The sequence below is a fragment of the Danio rerio genome, chromosome 13 (assembly GCF_049306965.1).
Source record: "Danio rerio strain Tuebingen ecotype United States chromosome 13, GRCz12tu, whole genome shotgun sequence".
NCBI classification, from domain to species: Eukaryota; Metazoa; Chordata; class Actinopteri; order Cypriniformes; family Danionidae; genus Danio; species Danio rerio.
In genome coordinates this window covers 10,732,212-10,754,544 of record NC_133188.1, presented here as the reverse complement: position 1 = coordinate 10,754,544, position 22,333 = coordinate 10,732,212, and the positions used below count along the sequence as shown (strand labels likewise).

The window sequence follows — 22,333 nt, the reverse complement described above, 5'->3', positions numbered from 1 at the left end:
TAACTCCCAAAACCGCACCATAGCGGATGAAGAACAGGATAGGAGGTGTAAAAAGGGGCTTATTCAGCAGGGGTGACACAAAATTTCCATACGGGCAGAAAATCGGATTTAACGGCGCATCACCACAACAATAGCTGAGTACACTGCGGCATGTTGTTTTGCCAACACAAAAGGCCCAATATCCCAAACAGATTCATCTTTACAGAGTATGAAATTGATCTGACTTTTAAAAGCCACAGTTCCTTTATTTAGTTAGGGTACAGCCTCATGTACGACATGATTATAGCCCGAAGGCTTCCCTCAATGCGTTTCAAGGTTTGCCACTCATGGTCTTCCGTTTATAGTATAAGTAATATTTGTACAAAGCAAACAACTACTGAAGTATTTGTTATTTGATGAGAAAGTTCACTTAAAAACTAAAATCCTGTCATCTTTTAGTCTCCATTTTGACCTTTTTCCACATGCTAATTGCAAATCAAGTGATCCGGTCAGACAAATTGCCCACATGAGTGTTTACACAACAAAAGCAATCCGATCACATACGTTTTTGACTTTTGGCAAGCTTTGTAGCCCCTGTTTTGCCTTTGTTTATCCATTTGTGACCAGTGCAGATGAAACTGGAAGTTAAAAATGAACCTTCATTTTGACACAGAATGAAAAAACAGCTGTGGAATGAAATTAGCATTCATTAAATTAATTACAGTAAATTAATTTATTTGTGAAATGTGTTTTGTGTTTTTTTTATTTATTTTTTTACTTTTTATCCATATATATGAAGTAAATATATAATTGAAAAAATAAGAATATTTAATTGGATGTAAATTACATGGTATGTAGCTTTCAGAGAGAAAAATCTAATTTTAACAAATTTTTGTTATTTTTATGGATGTGTATTTAACGTTGTGATTGTTACAATAGGTGATTTTTTTTCTTGATTGTTTTGGAATATTTCAGAAGAAGGTCAGGGTAAGAATAGATAACCACTCAAAACATAAAAGACATTGCAAAATCGATGTAAACAAGTGTCATACTACACTAAAGGACTAAATGTACACTTTTCCTTACATTGAGTTTCATCAGTACACAGTACAGTACATTTGCGTTAGTGCTGGAAACCGGAAACACAAGCTCATTTGGAAAGTTGTTTTGCATTTTGTCAAGTTTTGAAGATTGGTTAGTTCTGACCTGCATGTTTGTTTCACGCAACCAATAGAAGATTGACACCAAATTAAATTCATTCATTCATTCATTTTCTTTTCGGCTTTGTGCCTTTATTAATCTGGGTTTACTACAGCGGAATGAACCGCCAAATTATCCAGCAAATGTTTTATGCAGCGGATGCCCTTCCAGCTGCAACTCATCACTGGGACACTTTCATTCACACACATAAACTGCGGACAATTTAGCTTACCCAATTTACCTATAGCACATGTTTTTATAGTTGTGGGGGGAACTAGAGCACCTGCAGGAAACCCACGCGAACACAGGGAGAACATGAAAACTCAACATAGAAATGCCGATTGACCCAGCCGGGACTCGAACCAGCAACCTTCTTGCTGTGAGGTGATTGTGCTACCCACTGCTCCACTGTGCTGCCCCACCAAATTAAAATATTTCAGGTTAAATATGTATACATTTTGAATGTAAAATATGCTGCATCATGGTTTTTGGAATCTTACAGAAGAAGGTCAGGGTAAGAGTAAGAGATAACCACTCAAAACATAAAACACATTGCAAAATTGATGTAAACAAGTGTCATACTACACTAAATGACTAAATGTACACTTTCCTTGCGTTGAGTTTTATCAGTACACACACAAAAGCTGGAAACAGGAAGCACAAGCTCATTAGGAAAGTTGTTTTGCATTTTGTCAAGTTTTGTCAAAATTTTGTCATGTTAGTTTTACGCAGCCAATAGAAGATTGACACCAAATTAAAATATTTCAGTTTAAAAATCTATACACTGTAAAAAAAAATCCGTAATTTTATGTTTTATTTCCCGCAGCTGGGGTGCCGGGAAAAAATTAAAATAAAGGCTGTTAAATTAAAGAAATTTACCGCAAAGTAACGGACATTAAATTACAGAAATGTTCTTAAATGTAAATTTCTGGTAAATTTCTGTTATTCAACCTCTGTTGTTTTACAGTAAATTTCTGTAATTTATTGGCCGTTATTTTACTTTTTTTTTTTTTCTCTGACACCTCAGCTGCTGGAAATAAATTGTAAAATTACAGATTTTTTTTACAGTTTATATTTTTAATGTAAAATATGTTGCATCATGGTTTATGGAATCTTAGAAGAAGGTCAGTGTATGAGTAGATAACCACTCAAAGCATAAAACACATTGAAAAATCAATGTAAACAAGTGTCATACTACACTAAATGACCTAATGTACACTTTTCCTTACGTTGAGTTTCATCAGTACACACACAAATGCTGGAAATGGGAAACACAAGCTTTGGAAAGTTGTTTTGAAGATTGGTTAATTCTGACCTGCATGTTTGTTTCACACAGCCAAATTAAAGATTGACACCAAATTAAAATATTCTAACTTTAAATCTGCAAGATTGTGCAGCCATGGTTAAATTTTGGATATAAATGTTGCATTGTGATTTTTATAGTGTGACATTTTATTACAACTGCTTTTTTTGTATTTTGTTTTTGTGATTAGATTTTTTGTAGCGCTTTAATGTTTTTATTTATTTGATAAAAGTTTAGTCTTAGTCATTTTAGTTTTAAAATAAAAATCAGAAATACATTCTTGTCAACAAGATGACAATAAGATTTTTATTAATTCAAGTATTTACTTACAAACTAATAATAAACAATAATTATACAGCATTTATTAATCATAGTTCAACATTTACCAATTCATTATTAACAACCAAATTCATGCTGGTTAACATTAGTTAATGTGTTGTGAGTTAACATCTGCTAACAATGAACAACTTTATTTTCAATAACCAACATGAATAAATACTGTAAAGTGTATTGCTCATTGTTCATATTAGAAATTGGATCAACATTAACTAATACAATCTTATTGTAAAGTGTTACCATAAATATAATAAATTCTATATATACATTTTTGTTGTCTTCAATTAACATGATTGTGTAAAATAGTTTATATTTTAGTTTTAGTAATCAAGATGTGTCAGTTTTTGTTTGTGTAAATGTAATTTTTTATACTCCAGTACTTTTTATTAATTTTATTTACAATTTTTTTTTTAGTTAAACTAAATTAACATGATATCTATATATTTCGCTGGAAAATACAGCTAAAAAATCTTTTTGATTGTTAAGGGTTAAAATAAAATATTAGATTTAGCTTTAGTTAATAATAACCCTAAATTTAATCAAAACTATAGTGAAATTACCTCCTGCTGTTGCAACCAAAGGCCAGAGAATGTGATACTAACAATAAATGCAGACATCAGAGTGGATGGGAAAAGCATTTAGCAATTACAAAGACGACAACAGCGAAGCATATGCATGTCCGCCTTCACACCAACAAAACAATTCCTCTCTACCTCAATGCCTTTGTCTTTGAGGATGTATTTCTCCAAAGAAGCCCTGATAGTTCTCACCTCCCTAAAGACACAAACACTTTGGCACACACACAAGCAGACAGTTCTCCTCCCCAGCTAATAAATACATAAACAATCAGACAAACATTGAGACAATTTCCCTCTCACTAATTCACGCACACACATAAAGCTCTACTAATTTTCCTTAGGCCGCCACACTGGCAGGGAGTATGTTGTAGCACAAACAGAGATGTGTTTTGGGTAATTGCTCGTGCTGTGTTTGTATGGAAATCTCCGAATGTGTGACAAGCCTAGATAGCTGTCCAATGTTGTCCTGATCCGCGCTTTAGGCGACCGGCCAGAGTATTTTATCTCTCAATGTATTAGAGTGATCTTCCAATTAGCCCACGTTCATAATACCCTGGATCTGGAGGCGCTGTGTGTGCGTGCGCGCGCGTGTATGTGTTTGGGGGGGTTTCTCTGATAGTTCTGCTTGAGAGGTAAACTGAGGTGCTTATTGTGTGGCGCGGGGGGTTGTGCGCTTTCCTGGGCTCCTGTTGTAAAGTTTGCTGATAAGCGAACCCGGCCCTTGAGCATCCATTCTGTCTGGTACATTAACACTCCTTATCGGCGCTCCAGATAACGAGCGCATGCCATTTGCCTTCCGAGGAATTAGCCCCGTCTTCCTTGGCTAACCAGGCAGCGGTGATTAACCTTTACACTGTCCAATATTCTCCGGAGACTCCCTCTCTCAGATTAGACACTATTAGTTATGACTAACTAAATGAACAGCTCTCGCCTCTCTGGATGGAGAGCAAGACAGAGAGAGGAAGAGAGATAATAGGAAAGGGAAAGAGAGAGAGACGACTGGTCATGCACAGCTGAATGCGTGTGGATGTAAGAGTGCTTTTCGTATTGGGTTTTGTATGTTGCATATGTGTATTCACTAATGTTTTTATTTAGATTTGCATGTCAGCATCGTTTAGCATTAAGCAAGAAATGCCTTGTAGAAAAATATACAGTTCAGTTGTTTCGTGAAAATTTAATTTTTAATTTAATTTAATTTAATTTAATTTAATTTAATTTAATTTAATTTAATTTAATTTAATTTAATTTAATTTAAATAAAGTAAATGTAGAATAAAAAAGGGATTAAATAAGAATAGTGTGGATCATTCCTTCTTGATATAAATAAAAAATAAATAAATAAAGTAGCATTTAATTCAGATTTACGCTGCACTTCTATCAATTAATTCAGAGGAATCATTAAAATATTGCTTAATGCTTATTGGACTGAACAATTATTGTTTGAGATTAATTTTCTACTCATAATTGGTTTAAACATTTTAAGAAATGTGTGTTACTGACTTATTTTGCTCCAATTAATTTTATCTCAGTGTTATGTGTTCATTTATATATTGGAATAGAAAAACGATGCCAGTGGCAGTGTGAGGGTATAATACAAACGAGACCAAACATAAGTGTGTACACACAAATCATTTTTATATGCAGAGAAATGTGGCTCATTTATTAACGTCATATCAAAATAATCATGCATTATGTCCTTGAATGAGTAAATGAATTAATGAGAAAACATATATTTTAAGGTATTCATTCTGGTTTAACATTTTGAAAATTAGGCGTTTTTTTCTTTTCTTTTTTTTTTTTTGCTTAAAACAAGATATGCCAGAAAAAAATGAACTCAAATAAAAACAAACTTATTACTCTCACTGTTTATAGATAAAAATATAGTGACTTAATTTGGAAACATTTATAAATGAATAAATCAAAGCTTTATCTGTTAAGTTAATATGCTTTTCAATAAGATATTTGGTTTTTACAAAAACAAAAAACAATCCTCATTTAAAAAAGCTATCCCAAAATCTATTGGTAAAATAACAGAAAATGTTCTGGCAGCTGAATACCCAGTTTTTGCATTTCCCATGAACATCGAGGCAGTAATATACAGTTTCAAGCTACTAAAAATGTAAATACCTGTTAAACGGCAAATTTAAAATTTCAACAAAAAGATCAAACAAAAATGCAATCTCGATAATTATTTTCTATATTAACGAGAGCAATGTATATTTCGAAATAAGTTGTTAATGCTTCCAGATTTTAAAGAGTACCCCAACAATGACTGAAGCCAAAAAATTAGAGGGTTTATAAACGGAGTGACATATTTTCAGCCAAAAACTTTTCGGTGGCCTCTAATATTACCACACTTTTAGATTCCGATTGTTGCACATTTCTGCTGTGTTAATTACTCTTAAATCAATATAGAGTGAAAAAGCTAATAGCTGATTATTGTTATTGACATAAATTTTATCGAGATTTGAAATATATTTGAAATCAAAAGCCCGTTAGGAAATTCCAAATTTTGTTTTAATAATAATAAAAAATATTACACACTCTCAAAATGATGTTTAACAGAGCAAGGACATTTTCAAAGTATGTCTGATAATATTTTTTCTTCTGGGGAGTGTCTTATTTGTTTTATTTCGGCTAGAATAAAAACAGGTTTGAATTTTTTTTAAAAAACATTTGAAGTCAAAATTATTAGTCCCTTTAAGCTATATATATTTTTTTATTGTCTGCAGAAGAAACCATGGTGATACAATAACTTGCCTAATTACCCTATCCTGCCTAGTTAACCTAATTAACCAAGTTAAGCCTTTAAATGTCACTTTAAGCCGTATAGAAGTGTTTTAAAAATATCTAGTAAACTATTATTTAATGTCATCATGGCAAAGATAAAATAAATCAGTTATTAGAAATGAGTTATTAAAACTATTACGTTTAGAAATGTGTTGAAAAAATGTGTCCATTAAACAAATTGGGGGAAAAAATAGACGGGGACTAATAAATCAGGGGGGTTTGATAATTCTAATTTCAACTGTAAATGTTGAATTCCCATATATTTTTGACAGTCTACATTTAACTATTGTGCATATCTTTAGATATTCAGGAGCCTTTGTTAACTAGGCAAAATCAAGGAAACTGCAGCAGATGTGGATGGAAAAAGAGGGACATGAGCGTGTCAGTGTAGCAGTGGATGTAGAGGCTCTATTCGCCTGCAGTCTGAGCTCACTGCTCTTGACAGGGGTCAAAGCAATAATGTGATAGAGACAATATGTTGAGCAGATCCCAGCCAGAAAAAGGGCTGCGCGCGCGTGTGTGTGTTTGCTTCCAGATGAGATAAGCACACTCTGGCTGGGGGGTAAAGTGCTGTACAGCCCACTGCCTTTCCCTCAGCATACGCACATACGCCGCCACCACTGGCAGAGCTACACATATTAAGCCATCACTGACAAGAGATGCGATGCGGTGATCCTTACAAACTTAAACCTGACTGCACCCTAATGCCTCAGGCTCTCTCTTTCTCATTGCCACTTCATGTCTAGAGGTTGCTGTGATATTAAGCCTCCATATATTTGTCTCAAAAGTAGTGTGGAGAAATTTGGCGTGAAAAAGGTTTGTTTTCTTTGTCGTCATATCAGTAAATGGAAAGTGGGATTTCAATCGTCGGGTTTTTTACTGGACCATTAGTCATGACGACATGTGTCATTGCACATATATCTTCATATACGCACTGTGGCCTAAACACAACCATCAATTTGAAAGCTATCACACACAGTCCGTCACGAGCACGGTGTTTCTGCAAGATAACTTCACAGACATGACACGGGATGACACTTCTGCACACACTAGTACACAGAGCCATCCAAGCTAGTCACATTTTCAACCAGATTAAGTCTTCTTGTTGAAAGCGACGGTGGAATTGGATTACGGCACTGGAAACAAGCCCCTGGATTTCTTGCAATGAGCAAGTGCCTTTGAAAGAACGCCATACTTCTGAACGCAAACACACACACACATGCACACATGCTGTCTTCACAATGATGCACACGTGCAGCCAACGTTCCCTCAGCACCGCAGACACATTTATCTATGGGCACAATTAAAAGCATGAAATTTGAACATGCTGCGTTAACTAAGAAAGCGCTTTTGTTCCTGAGGAAACAAAAGCTTGAGGAAAAAATGAGTTTTTCAACCTTGAGAGAGCAGCGCCAAGGCTCACTGATACCCAGAATAATCACATTCTGCCTCAAATCCCTGTAGCTGGCACAGGTAGAGCTCATTTAAGACCGTCCACTGGCTACTCGGAAGGGAAAAGGAGGTGCGGAGAAGTGTTCTCCACCATTCGCCTTTGGAGTGCGAGCTCTTTCACACACACCAAAAATAAAAAAAAATCAAAGCAACGCCAAAGTCAAACGGAGCTGCCCCTTAAATGTCCTGATGAGCGAGCACTTGTAGAAGTAAAATGTCAGCGGCGATGCTCTCCGGTAAGCCGGTCCACCACCGAAAGCTCGTCTCCACCTTAAGAGAATGACTAATCAAGCAGCCTGGGCTCCATTTGCAAGCTGTCAGTCAAGCAGCTTTGCTATCTTCCCACCACGGCTTCCTCCTCTAATACCAATTTAAATCGTTCACGGGCCTTCCGCTGCCATTATTCAAAAAGATCATAATAGTTTTCCTCGCGCCCAAAGCACAAAAAATCAATTATTTCCCCACAAAGACTTGAAAGTACTTAGCGTGGGGCTGCGGCGAGTGGAGCTGTGGGTTATATCAAATTGAAACTGCACTCATTACACGCCACACAATTAGTTACCTCTGGTCTGCGCAGCCTTTCATTCCAAATGGCATATCTGTATTATTACAGAAACAAGCATGCAAATGCCATTGTTGGGGATTTAGAGAAATCAATAGGACAGTGGCGCGAGCGTTTGGTGGCCCGTCACTCAAATCTGCTGCGGGCCAGAGATAAAGGTCTGAATTCAAATTAGTGCCGGCAGCCTGTGACATCACAAGTGACACCCCAAATAAAAGCCTGGCTCCATGATATGTGTAATTATTCCCCACGACTTCTCCTCCTTTCTTCGCCCCTCATTGTGCGGACTTGTGTAACTATGTTTCGTATAAAAGGATTAAGAGTATTTTAATGAAAAATTGTAATTGTTTCTTTGTGTGTGTGTGTGTGTGTGTGTGTGTGTGTGTGTGTGTGTGTGTGTGTGTGTGTGTGTGTGTGTGTGTGTGTGTGTGTGTGTGTGTGTGTGTGTGTGTGTGTGTGTGTGTGTGTGTGTGTGTGTGCGTGCTTCATGGATATGCGGCATGTCTGTGAGTGTGTGTGTGAGAGTTGTTCTTATCCAGTGAATGAATAATGTGTTTCTCATTTGTTTCTCTTTCACTCTTTTGATTATAAAACAATTATGGTCAGGAGTAAAGTCAGAATTTCTAGTTCACTTGAACAATCGCTTCAGCACCTACACTGATATAAATGCCAGGGTTAGAGTGGAATTTAAAATGCCTGGTAGATCCCAGTTGAGATAGAATTAGAATCATATAAAATATGTATTGAATAAGTAAAAGATTGAAATTAATTTAAATTAAATATTATTGTCATTTCTAAATATAAAATCTTGTCAAAAAATTACAGTTTTCCTTATAGATAAAAAATGCATTTAGCTTCTATTTTTCAACATATTTAATAAATTCATTTTTGTGGATCAGAGTGAATGAACATCTCATTTCACAGAATATTCTCAATTTATTTGAATTACAGTTTAATGAATATTGGAAAATGAAATGTTTGTATCTTCATTTCTGTGTAAATGTATAAACACAGTGCAGTGCATCTCCTCCACTGATACACTTGTCAAAATAAAAGTTCAGTTCAAATTATGACAGAAATACATTAACAATTTACAGCAAATGGGTTTATCAAATAATTAATAATACAATTAATTTAAAATCAGTAGCTACTTATATCCAAAGTCAGAAAACATGGTATGGAAATCAATGACTACTGGTTTTCAGCATTCTTGACAATATATTTACAGTTGAAGTCAGAATTATTAGCCCCCTTTTATTAAAAAAAAAAATAAATTAATTAAAAAAAAAAAAAAAAAAAAAAAAATATATATATATATATATATATATATATATATATATATATATATATATATATATATATTTGCAAGGACATTTTCAAAGTATGTCTGATAATATGTTCTCTTCTGGAGAAAGTCTTTATTGTTTTATTTCAGCTAGAATAAAAACAGTTTTTAATTTTTTAAAAAACATTTTAAGGTCAATATTATTATCCCCTTTAAGCTATATTTTATACCATCGTTATACAATAACTTGCCTAATTACCCTAACTTGCCTGTTTAACCTAATTAACCTAGTTAAGCCTTTAAATGTCTCTTTAAGCTGTATAGAAGTGTCTTGAAAAATATCTAGTAAAATATTATTTACTGTCATAATGGCAAAGATAAAATAAATCAGTTACCAGAAACTATTTAATAAAACTATTATGTTTAGAAATGTGTTGAGAAAATCTTCTCTCCGAGAAAAAGGGGAAAAAAATAAACAGGGACTAATAAGTCAGGGGGGCTAATAATTCTGATTTCAACTGTATGATCAACAGAAGAATTCAGCTTAATTGTTTTTGAATATGTGGAGGTTGTGTAAATGATTGCAGAATCTTTATTTTGGGACGAACTATCCCTTCAATATGTCACAATATGACAGACTTTCATACATCCTTAATTTAAACTTGTGCTCCTTTGTTATTAAATTGTTAAAGGATTCCTTTAATTACCACAATACCATTTACCACTAATACCATTTATTTTCAAATGAAATGTGCATTGATTCATAAAACACAAATCCATGAAAATTAAAATAATAAAAATGTAAAATATGTCTATTGTTGTTCAAATTTAATTAGTTGTTCAAATTGTATTAATTGATAAGATATACAGTTGAAGTCAGAATTATTAGCCCCCGTTTATTTATTTTCCCCAATTTATGTTTAATGGAGGGAATATTTTTTTCAACACATTTCTAAACATAATAGTTTAAATAACTCATTTCTAATAACTGATTTTTTTTATCTTTGCCATGATGACAGTAAATGATATTTTACTTGATATATTTCAACAGTAATATTTAGCTTAAAGTGAAATTTAAAGGCTTAACTAGGTTAATTAGGTTAACTAGGCAGGTTAGGGGAATTTGGCAAGTTATTGTATAACAATGGTTTGTTCTGTAGACTATCGAAATATATATAGCTTAAAGGGGCTAATAATTTTGATCTTAAATTTATTTATTTTTTTGGAAAAATTAAAACTGCTTTTGTTCTAGCCCAATAAAACAAATAAGACTTTCTCCAGAAGAAAAAAATATTATCAGACATACTGTGAACATTTTCCTGCTCTGTTAAACATCATTTGATATTAAAAAAAAAATCAAAAGGGGGCTAATAATTCAGACTTCAACTATACATTTGATTATTAAAATTCAGTTAAACCATAACAAATGGAATACAAAAAAACTCAAATGGAAAATTTGGAATCTGGTGGCCCTAACATTCCAGTCCAACTACCTATGGTGTGTGTGTGTGGACAGTTCAATCCAACTTCACACTCCTGATTTGTAAGAGAGACAATTCTTCAGTTCTGATTTGTATACAACCCTGATAAGTGTGACATGCCAATTAGTTCTCATGGCTCAAATAGCACGTAGGAACTTATTGTAGACAACTCGAGTCCTGTAGATCTGACCCCAGGCTAGCCTTCCATTTGACCCCATGCCGGGACAGGTGAGGCCAGAGGTCGTGATCTGCGAGGCCAGAGGTGGGCTGAAGACACAAGGGACAAGGGTTAAGCATGTGCAACGGAAGTGCCCACCATGACCTGTCACCCAGGTGATCCTTTAACAGCTCTGAGAGTATTCTGAGTGGCCAAAAGAGGGACAACAATTACCAATTAGCAGCCTCATCTCCACCCCCAAAACAAAAGCCAGCAGGAATGCCACTGCTTAAAAGCTACAAAGAAGAATTAAAGAGAGGAGGAGGACGAGGGGGGATGAACATTCCTTCCAGCCTCACAGCCTCGAGCTACACATCCAGCCACCGTTCGATGCGCATCTGAGCCAGCCGAGTGTGTTGCGGCGCTCATATTCGCGACGGTGCTGCTCATTTCGAACGTAGGAGACATCCCAAACATCTCTCATTCAAAAACAAACAAAGACGTGCCCTTCGAGCGCCGGCGACGAGTGGAAAGAGAGCGAGCGGGAGGGAGGACGTGCCCTTTCTGGCCTCTTTTTCTCTCTCTCCATGTCCTGCCCCCTTCCCCTTTAACACAGGGGTTCCTCATTCAACGCCGGTTAAACGTTTTCACAGCCACACAATGCCAGAGCAAGATGGCAGGTGCGAGAGAGACGGAGAGAAAGCGTAGGAGAGTGCGAAAAGGAGAAAGACAGAAAAAGCAGGAGAGAGGAGGTCAGCCCATTTGGCACAGTAATCGCTGTGAGCATATTAACGGTGTCTGCGCTTGACCCCTGCATGACGGTTCCATTAACCCTGCAGGCTGGCAGGGAGTGTCCGGAAAAGGGCGCTCCATTCAGGACTGTTGAGTCTGGTAGGGCCTTCACCACCACCACCACAACACTAAAAAAAAAAATGACGCTGACCCGTGCATTTATGTAAACAGCCCCCACTGGACACAAGCATGTTATGAGGGCCACAAGCCACTCTCGAGACCTTCAGTATAATACGTGCACACTAATACGCACACACATGCTGCTTTTTTTTTCTATACCCAACCAAGTGAGATAAAGACTGGCAGGCTAGCCGAGGGGAGGAGGGGAGAGGAGGGTGGTTGGGGCTTCAGAGTTGTCATTCAGCTGCTGCCAAAGCACACGGCGCACAACGCCACATTGTGCGGGGATTGTTAGCCGAGGTTGCTGCATCTTCTGGACGATTTACATTTTGTACACAAGCATGCTACTACACATGCTTGTTTGCACACATTGGCGTATGTTGTGTGTGTTTGATGTGTTGCACAAGCTCTGTCATTTTGAGTCAGACGTTCATTCTGTGCTTGAGAATGCATTCAGTTACAATGAGGAAAGGAATTAGTGAATGCGGTTGAAAATGAGGGAACAAATTAATGGTGACAGACTACAATAAGTTCCTATTCGTTAATGTTGGTTAATGGGTCAAAGATGAGGCGAATCAAATCATTTTGGGTGATTGAGTGAAATTAACATAAATAATATAGAATGTCGAAACACAGGTGGGTTATTGCGTTTTCATTTATGGATATATGAAAGTCTGACACGTATTATTAAAATATGTAAAATAATAAAGTCATACTGTGGGTAAAATCCAGCCTGATCTCATGAGGAAATGTAACTATTTTACATTTTGTCAGTTTAGTGGCTAATAGGGTATATGCGGAAGGACTTTTAATTTGTCAGTAACCTGGGTCAAGCACTTCCGGTGAACTGTATGCCATTGCAAAATTGGTGTGTTTAAGATCTGTTTTCTTTAAAATTCCATAGGCTGAGTAATATCTGATATAAAGTGGGTCTTAGATTGTTTAAGAAGCACTGCATTAAGCTACATTTTTCCCAGCCATGTCTTTAAAATATGAACATTTATTTTACCCCAGTATATTCAATGGAGCTTCTGCGCTAGCCTGCTAATCCTGATAGGCGTCTGCATGTAAACGGGTTTTTGTCTTGTTTTGAGCTTGAACATCTAAATTAATGCTGAAGTCTGTTTAACTGATTATATTTTAATTACATTACAACATTGATACTGTAAAAGGAACCCTATCAAATGGAAAAAAGTCACAATAACCGTTCACCGGAAGTTTATCAGTATAGGAAGAAACATTAACTGTGCATATACCCTATTCGTATGAATTTGTATGCTTTCAGTCGTATGACAACATACAATTTTAAAAAGGAGGTGTGGCACCATACCCCACCCCTAAAACCATCGTCATTTGGGATAAGAAAATCGTACTAAATTGTATAATTGAAACTGAACAAATTCATACAAATTAACCAATAAAGTAAAAAGTTACGAAAGGGTGTGAGATCATGTTGTAAAATCGGATGGTTTCCAGGAAAGTAAAAAGATTTAAAAATACAATTATTTATTGTTTTGCATCTGCATCCTTAAATCTGTCCTGAATCCTATAACCTTTTAATGTCACCAAATGAGTCTTATTCTAAATATGTTTTTTGGAGTATAAAATATTGAGTAACACTTTATAAAACTACACACTATGAATAATTTATTAAGCATTAGCAAATAGTTAATTCATCTGTTAAGCATTAACTGTATATTAACAGATGATAGTAGGCAGTTCAAAACTGCAGATACAAATGCTCTATTCTTGACTTATAAGCACATTATTATACATTATTATAAGCACAGAATTGATGTATTTTCATACTTTGATTATTATTTTTTCATTGCTAAATCAAGTATCACATTATTTACAAGCCAGATTTTTGAGAGAAGTTGCTGGTTTTCAAAGATTATTCAGAATGAGTAAGTAAATAAAAATAAACTGTTGAAATTAACATTTATATATCTTATTATTCAGGCATTTAATAGTTAATTTATATGTTAATAAATGCTTTATTAAATTAACTTGTGTCCTAAAGTGAGGACATTTATGATTTATAAATCATAACAAATAAATGCTTAGTTATATTCTAAATAGGAAAAAAAAGACTATTCATTTCAATTTATTTGAAGCTACACAAAGGAAACTGTTTTAAATAAAATATATATCTTTGCAATCTTAACCAAAATAAATTTACTGTCTAGTTTATACATCGCTAATTAATTTTGAAATGTTGTATCTTAATATATTGTTGAATTATTATATTGTTGTTTTATCCAATTTTTGTTATATTTTGACACTCATTTTATTCAGCAATGTTAAAGCTGTACAGTATTTAAAATTTTTTAGATAAGATTGCAAAAATGTATTGTTCATTTGATACTGAGCCTTTAATTTTTATTTATTATGGATTTATAAAGCATAAATAGTCCTTACTTTAGGTTAGGTCACAAAACTGCAAGAAGTCAAGTTAAAAAGCATTTATTAACATACAAATATGACTATAGGAATATGCCTGAATATAAAATATAAAAGTTGATTTGAATAGTTCAGTAATCATTTACTAACTCATTCTGAATAATCTTAAAACCCTCCAACTACTCTTAAATACTGGTGATTTGTAAATAATGCGATACTTAGTTTAGTCATGAACAATTAATCAGTATCAAATTATGAAACAACAATTATTAGGCTGATTTTAAATGTGCTTATAAGTCAAGAATACAGCATTTGCATCTGCAGTTATAAACTGTCTGTAAATGTAAAGTTAATGCTTGTTAAAACAAATGATTATTTTAATATTTCATAAAGTGTTACCAAATATGGTTCAATGATCGCAATATCTAATTTTTAATTTAGTGTGAAAGTCAGGTTGAAAGTATGTTATTTTTGCATTCGTCATATTTGCATTCAAGTTTTCTTTGTTTTCATAAAAGTTGCTTTGTTGACAAATGTTGCCACAATGATTGACTTATCAACATAATATTGGTTAAAACACCAGCATCAATCTTTTGTTAGATAACAACATATGTAATTACTGTATGTTTTTTTTCCATTTACGAGAATGGAAAGGATGATAGCAAGTTATGATGGTTGGTGTACAGGACCAGTCGAGATGTTTCAATTGCGTTAAACAGGGTTTTTAATTCATCTTCTTTTTTTAAGGCAAGTTTATTTATACAGCACATTCCAAACACTATGGCAATTCAAAGTGCTTTACATAAGCAGTAATAAAAGAGACCCATATAAGAAAATAAAAACAAATAATAAAAGTGATTAAAAGCAGATAAAATCAGATTAAAATGTGATTAAAACAGGTTATAAAAAAAATAAAAAAGAACTTAAACTTGTGCCATGTCAAAACTGAAATTTTGCAGTGACCTAACATGCAATTGTGCACAGTCAACGTCCTGAGATTGTGGTCAGACAGACCATCATAGTATCAATTAGACAACACCAGTCAAATAAAACCTGAGCTTGCCTTTGGGCGACCGAGTGATATGTCACTTCCTATTTGCGTCCCTAACAACTGTTTATAACCTGGAAATCAAACTACACCATTGCTTCAGTCGAGAAAGCCTTTACAGAGCTCTGCTTTCTCCACATTAAACATTGTGAAATAATGTCTGATTTAATGCATAATTTTTTTTTTTTTTTTACTACAGAACGAATAGCATCCTCTTAGGGCTCGGATGTTCACTCTTAATCTTGTTCACCCAAGATAACTTCCACTTTCATAAGCAAATCAAGACACGGCATGACCAGGATTTACTTGTAGATGTGCCAGCATGACATTTTTGTGGTTGAACCGAGGGAGAGATCAGTGCGGAAAAGCCTGAAGCTGGAACCAGATGCTATATTGACACAGTGAAGCTGATGGAGAGCGTAACCACACTCCATGACAGCACTTGAATCGGCAGTTAGGTGTCAAAACAGTGTGAACACCACCCAAGAAACATACACCTTGCAAAGGTAGATCTAGCCAGGCTGCTTCAGGCAACATCTGCTCACCCAGCAGCATCCGCTCAAATCAGCATAATTGCCATGCTTATGTAAAACTTCTTTGATGACATCATCAGTCGCGATCACCTGCCCTTTGGGACGTGGCGGGCTGCGTCCCTCTTTACATTTTTCACTAATGCCTGGGTATTAACAGCTCAGCCAAGCTAACAAACAGTTGTAATCACAGTGGGAATTATAGCAGCCAGGCTACGTCACATTGTGGATTAAATGGTTTGTGAACGCAAAGATGTCCATTTTTCACATTAAACAGGTAGACACAGATGGAGGACAAAGTGTAATTTTAATACAATACAGGGAAATATTAGATATTATTAACTGAAAGATTGTGCTGAATCTGGGTTTAGTTGATGTTAAGTTGAATCAAATTAAATTAACATTAAACTGACTTAAAACAAAAATGTTGAATCTTGTGGAACTTCAATATTTGGAAATGTTAAATCCAGTGTTGGGGTAATAATTACAAGTAACGCAAGTTATATAATGATATTACTTTTCTAAGTGAGTACGCTCACACGAAATCGGCGCGCCGAGATGTCCACAGATTTCTGCAGATTTTTGGCCCATCATTGAGGCTATTTACAGTTAAAGTCAGAATTATTAGCCCTCCTTTGAATTTTGTTTTCTTTTTTAAACATTTATTAAATGACGTTTAACAGAGCAAGGAAATTTTCTCAGTATGTCTGATCATATTTTTTCTTTCAGAGAAATTAAAACAGTTTTTAATTAAAAAAAAAACATTTTTGGGTCAAAATTATTAGCCTCTTCAAGCTATATATTTTTTGATAGTCTACAGAACAAACCATCATTATACAATTACTTGCCTAATTACCCTAACCTGCCTAGTTAACCTAATTAATCTTGTTAAGCCTTTAAATGTCTCTTTAAGCTGTATAGAAGTGTCTTGAAAAATATCTGGTCAAATATTATTTACTGTCATCATGACATAGATAAAATAAATAGGTTATTAGAAATGAGTTATTAAAACTATTATGTTTAGAAATGTGACAGGGGTGCTCATAAATGAGGGGGGCTAATAATTCTGACTTCAACTGTATGTACTGCACTTGTGTAAATGTGTGTACATTTATATTTATTCAGTTTTTCAAGTGAATTTAGACTAATACTAATTTCGTAGTAATATTGACTAATTTGAAAGTGTTCATTTGATTTATTTACAATACAATTTGTAAAGTAATATTTTCTGTCTTTTAGTAGATGTATTATATGAGAGACTTGCTTTGTTTACTAGATAATTGGCTCTAGATGGATTTGTAAGTGATTCATAAATGCTTTGTAAACATTAAATAAAAGTTTAAAAGTTTTTTTTATTTTTATTTCATGTTTTAAGATTTTTTGTTATGCTACGCCTAAAATAATTCTGCATAAAATCCACAAATTTTTTTTACAAAATTCTCATCAGAAACAGCAAAAAATGTCTGCAGATTCTGTCTGGCGCTAGTAGTGAGTAAAGTAATGCATTACTTTAAAAAAATTGAGCAATAATATTTGAGTTACTTTTTAAAAATGTAACACAAGTTACTTTTTAGATAAAATAATTCACTTTTTAAAAAAATAATTGCTATAAAATTGGTGTAATCACGTTGAATTCAATGAGAGTATGAGCACCCATGCGGGAACAGACAAAAAACAACATGGCAGAGCCTCATATTTGCACACTGTGGCGCAGTTGGCAGCATTTGCCTTACAGCAAGAAGGTCGCTGGTTCAAGCCTTTTGGGTCAGTTGGCATTTCTGTGTGAAGTTTGTATGTTCTCCCCGTGTTCGCGTGGGTTTCCTCTGGGTGCTTCAGTTTCCCCCACAGTCCAAAGACATGCACTATAGGTGAATTGGGTGAACAAAATGGGCCATAGTGTATGAGTGTGTGTGAATAGGAGAGTGTATGGATGTTTCCCAGCACTAGTTGCAGGTGGAAGGTTATCCGCTATGTAAAACATATGCTGTAATAGTTGATGGTTCATTCCACTGTGGCCACCTCTGAAATAGACTCTATAAGGAAAATGAATGAATGAACAACAACTTGTATATGTACTTTGTAAATGATGCGTTTACTGAATATATAATAAGTTATCTCCAAAGCAAATTTTTGAAAACCTGAACATAACCATATTATCAGTCAATATAAAATAAACCAAACAATTATTCTGAATAAGTAATTAATTCATGAATGTGTGTAGTGTAAATATAATGTAATGTACTTCATCTGCTGTGTTGTCATTATTATGTGACATACCTCTATCAGATTAGTTGTTGAACTGCCATTACAAAGCAATTTAATAAACAGTAAAAGACCCTATCAGATGTGCAGGAAGTAATCCAGGAACTTTTTGTCATGCAGCTATTTTAAAAATGCTATTTATTGAGACGTAATACTGTTTTTACTAGTGTGCACATTATTGGAAAATTCTAGCATTGCAATATTTTTAAATTCTGCAATCTATATTACGATATGACTACAACTTCACTAGATGAGTTGAAATATTGTTTAGAAAGAATTTATCATTTTAGATTGATTGAGATGACTCTGTTGGGGAGTGCATACATTATAATAAACAATCTGCTAGCATAAATTCAATAAAGAATAAGATATAAATTAAATAAACACCGTCTTATTGTTATCCAAGAAGTCAAAACGTATTCAGGTATACAGGTATACAGTAGTAAAATAATGTAAAATAATATTGCAAAGTCTTAATTTTATAAACAGTTCAATACATATATTTGTTATTAAAAGCCCCTATTTTGCAATAAAAAATTTCATATTTTTGGTTTTACGGGTCTCTAACAACATGCTGATTCATGTGCAAGGTTAAAAAACACTGTCATTGTCTTATAATATGCGTTTATTTTTACCTAATTATCCAAATGACTCCAAATGAATTGCTGAACGATTCATATGGTTCCCAAATCCCTCCTTAGCGGTGATCTGCGGTGATTGGTTTGATGACTGAGTCTGTTGCGATTGGTCGACTGTGTTCAGCACGAGACAGAAGGAAAAGCCCACCACAGCTATGAAATAGCAGCTAGAGAGTAGGAGAGCCCAATGCAGGAATGCAATAAATAAATGCAGTTAAAGACCAGCATATTTTTTTACAACTAAACCTAACCCCAAGTCGTAACAACACGCATTTAGTATTAATCCACACAGTGGTAAATGCTGAACTATTTTGCAAATTCACTGCGCTGCGTGTGTGTAGGAACAGCTGATGGTGGCCATAGCAAAGGCAAGCAGCAGAGGATCGGCAGTTCAAAAAGCTACTTGAAATGAAGAAGCATGCATCATGTTTTTAAAGTGGTTTTGGACGCGATATGTGAACAGCACCTGACAGATTTTACCTGAGAGATACAGTACAAGCACTGATCTATAATCAATACATGATTACAAGCCATGCTGAGCGATTATAAGTTTACAATTAAACATATATTTTGTAAACGACACAAAACAAGGGAACAATTTTATTGACACTTACATGTTATGATGTGGAGGAAGAAGAAACTGGTCCATATAAACTGTTTCAGTTACTGACAAAGTCGCTGTCAAAGTCTGACAAAGTCCCATAGTCTCTGTTGCTCCTTCCTTTAATAGCAAACGACCGGCTAATTCTGCGTTGCAGTGTAGGTAATTGTATCAAAAATTTGAAAGATGACAGGAGCAAACACAGCACTAGGTTGGCTATACTGTGGTATTGTTGTGAAAATGAACTTTAACCTTTTATTTCCTGCAGTCAGGACCGGTACGTCCGTAGCGGCGAGGGTGTCCGCGTCATGATCAGTCCCGTGACCCCTTCGCCTCTGCTAGAGTGTGGAGGGAAAGTGCATGCACATTTTAACGGAACTGGAAGTACATATTTGATGGTGTACTGTATCAACGTCGATGCGATCAAACAAAAGATCCAAACCAAACTCGATTCGTTTATTCGACTCTGTCAAATAATTTGCTAAAGAATAAATTTTTTTAAACAAGGTACTCTTTTAAATTTAAACCTCAGCTGGATTTTATTATTCACTTAGAGCTGTTTTACAGACTACATGGAAGGTCATTTTCAAAAACCCATAAATAGGGGCTTTTTATTTTCTCAAAGTTACAAATAATACATTTTCTTAGGCCTGAATGCTTTTAAAACCCTCACACAGCCACAGGCCTAAAACAAAAAACAAAAAAAAAACACTTGATCAATGATCAATTATTATTCAGACTGAACATTGCATAAACTTTCGATGTGCCTATTGCGATTGATCACATTGTAATATCGATGCTGAAACAATATATTGTGCAGCCCTAGTTTTAATATAGTGTTTACTGCCTTCTGTGTGCTATTGTGGATGCTTTCATTTACTGTTTTCATACAGGTTTCCCACACAATCCCCCATCTGCCATTTGTCAGGCATCGCCCTCAAACTCACCTTATTGGTTGGTCTGCACAACCAAATTAAATCTGACAATAGTGTCCTAAAGGAATCAATGTAACACTACTGACTGTCTAAAGTAACTGTCTCTAAGATCAGAGAAAATATATGAACACTAAAAAATGACACTTTCCTTTAGTTTAATGTGTTTCCTTTAGTTTAATTAGTTTAATGTGCAGTCAACAACCGCATCACTTTTACTTTTAGTGCTTCTTCCTCTGGTGTCATTCAACATCTCTTTTCCTCGTCAATTCACTGGTCACTTCAATACATGAAACTTCCATTAGAGCTCAGGTGAAGGGGGAAATCAGTGGGATTGGTTGGCGCATATATGCCTTCTCCCAGATGGACTTGCAGAATAAATATTGCAGATACTTTACATATGGAGCAGAATATTGATGTAATGTGTAATGCAATCTGATAAACACTACCCAGAAGCCCAGTTGCATTTTCATGTGCGTTGTCTTTCTTCGAACACGGAACCACCAAGGGATTCATAGCCAGGTTTACCTGTATATTCACTTAATGAACGACATATTACTCCATCATTCCTGTAAATGCATCAAGCGGTTTCATCCATTAAGCAGCGGGATTTCGCCTTTGGGAATTTGCTTTGAATATTGAATGACAGCAGCCAGGGCACTTAAATGTTGACATCCTCCATATAAACCTGGAAGCCAATTTCCAAGCTGGTATTCATTGTGAGCTTGCCTCTGTGGACCTATGATGTAGTAGAGCATCAGTAGCCTATCATTAAAAACTCACTCCAGTCCTTTTAGAAGTGTCCTTTTAGTCGGTCACAAAAGACCAACTAAACTGTCTTCTTTCTGATTTCATTCTTAAACATTAACAAATATGTTGAAGCATGCTGCCAATATTCATAAATTTAGTTTGAAGGTGAAAAAATATGTAAAAAGCAAATATTCTCTTACAAGTCTTGATTACAAAACGAAATCGCAGTGTTGGAGCAGAAATATAGAAGATTGTGTTCTACTAGAAAGACCAGGGAGACGAATGTGATGTTAAATTACATTTATTTGATGACTAATGTTTGACAAAATATGATTAAAAAAAACAAGATTTCTTTGGTGGAGGTCCTGTCTGTGGCTTGAATCAAAAGTTTGTAGATTCAGCTATGACTGCCAAGGAAGAGGGCAGGGGCGGAGCCTTCCACCCTGGACAGGGCCAACCTGCTGGTGGTGGGGAGGATGGTGGGTGAACGTCCGCATCTGTATCTGCAACCAAATGAATGAAATGCATAGACAGCTCATATATTCCTTGTGTCTTGTGGCTATTGATTGTAACGGTTTGTGATGAGTGACATGACATTAGGGGCTCTAGTTTAACAGTCTAGGTGCAAAGTCTAAAGCACATGATGCGAAAGCATAAAGGGCATGTCCGAATCCAGATTTTACATATTTAATTTTGTTAAAGTGCACAGATTTATTTCAAAACTATTTCTAAATTAAGTTCTAATTTCCAGCAAAACAAATAAAACACTAATTACGAAGTGTGGTGTCAAAACACATGTCCTATTCTTATGCCTCATATGGTGATTCATACGTCTCAAAAACTCGACAGGTGGTCAAATCTAAACTTGTTTTTATTAAAACAAATATAAGTATGCATATAATAAATAATGCTGGTAATAATAATAATATTATACAAATGCAAATTGTCATGAATCAACTGAAAAAAGGCATGGAGGCACAAAGAAGGCATGAAGGTTGTGGTTTTATATTTATGTAGAAAATATTTTTACTAACATTTTCATCCTTTAATTTCTTCATATGTAAAGTTATTTGTGTATTGCTGTACATCCTGTATGTATATGCATTTAGACTGGCATAGGCGCATAACTGACACT

General features: G+C 34.8%; 1 protein-coding gene across 23 annotated transcripts in view; it reads left to right on the top strand.

Moving 5' to 3' along the window:
• Window positions 1-22,333, top strand: part of six3a (SIX homeobox 3a) — an 88,867-nt gene that overhangs the window by 23,319 nt on the left and 43,215 nt on the right. The gene's annotated exons all lie outside the window — the stretch shown is intronic.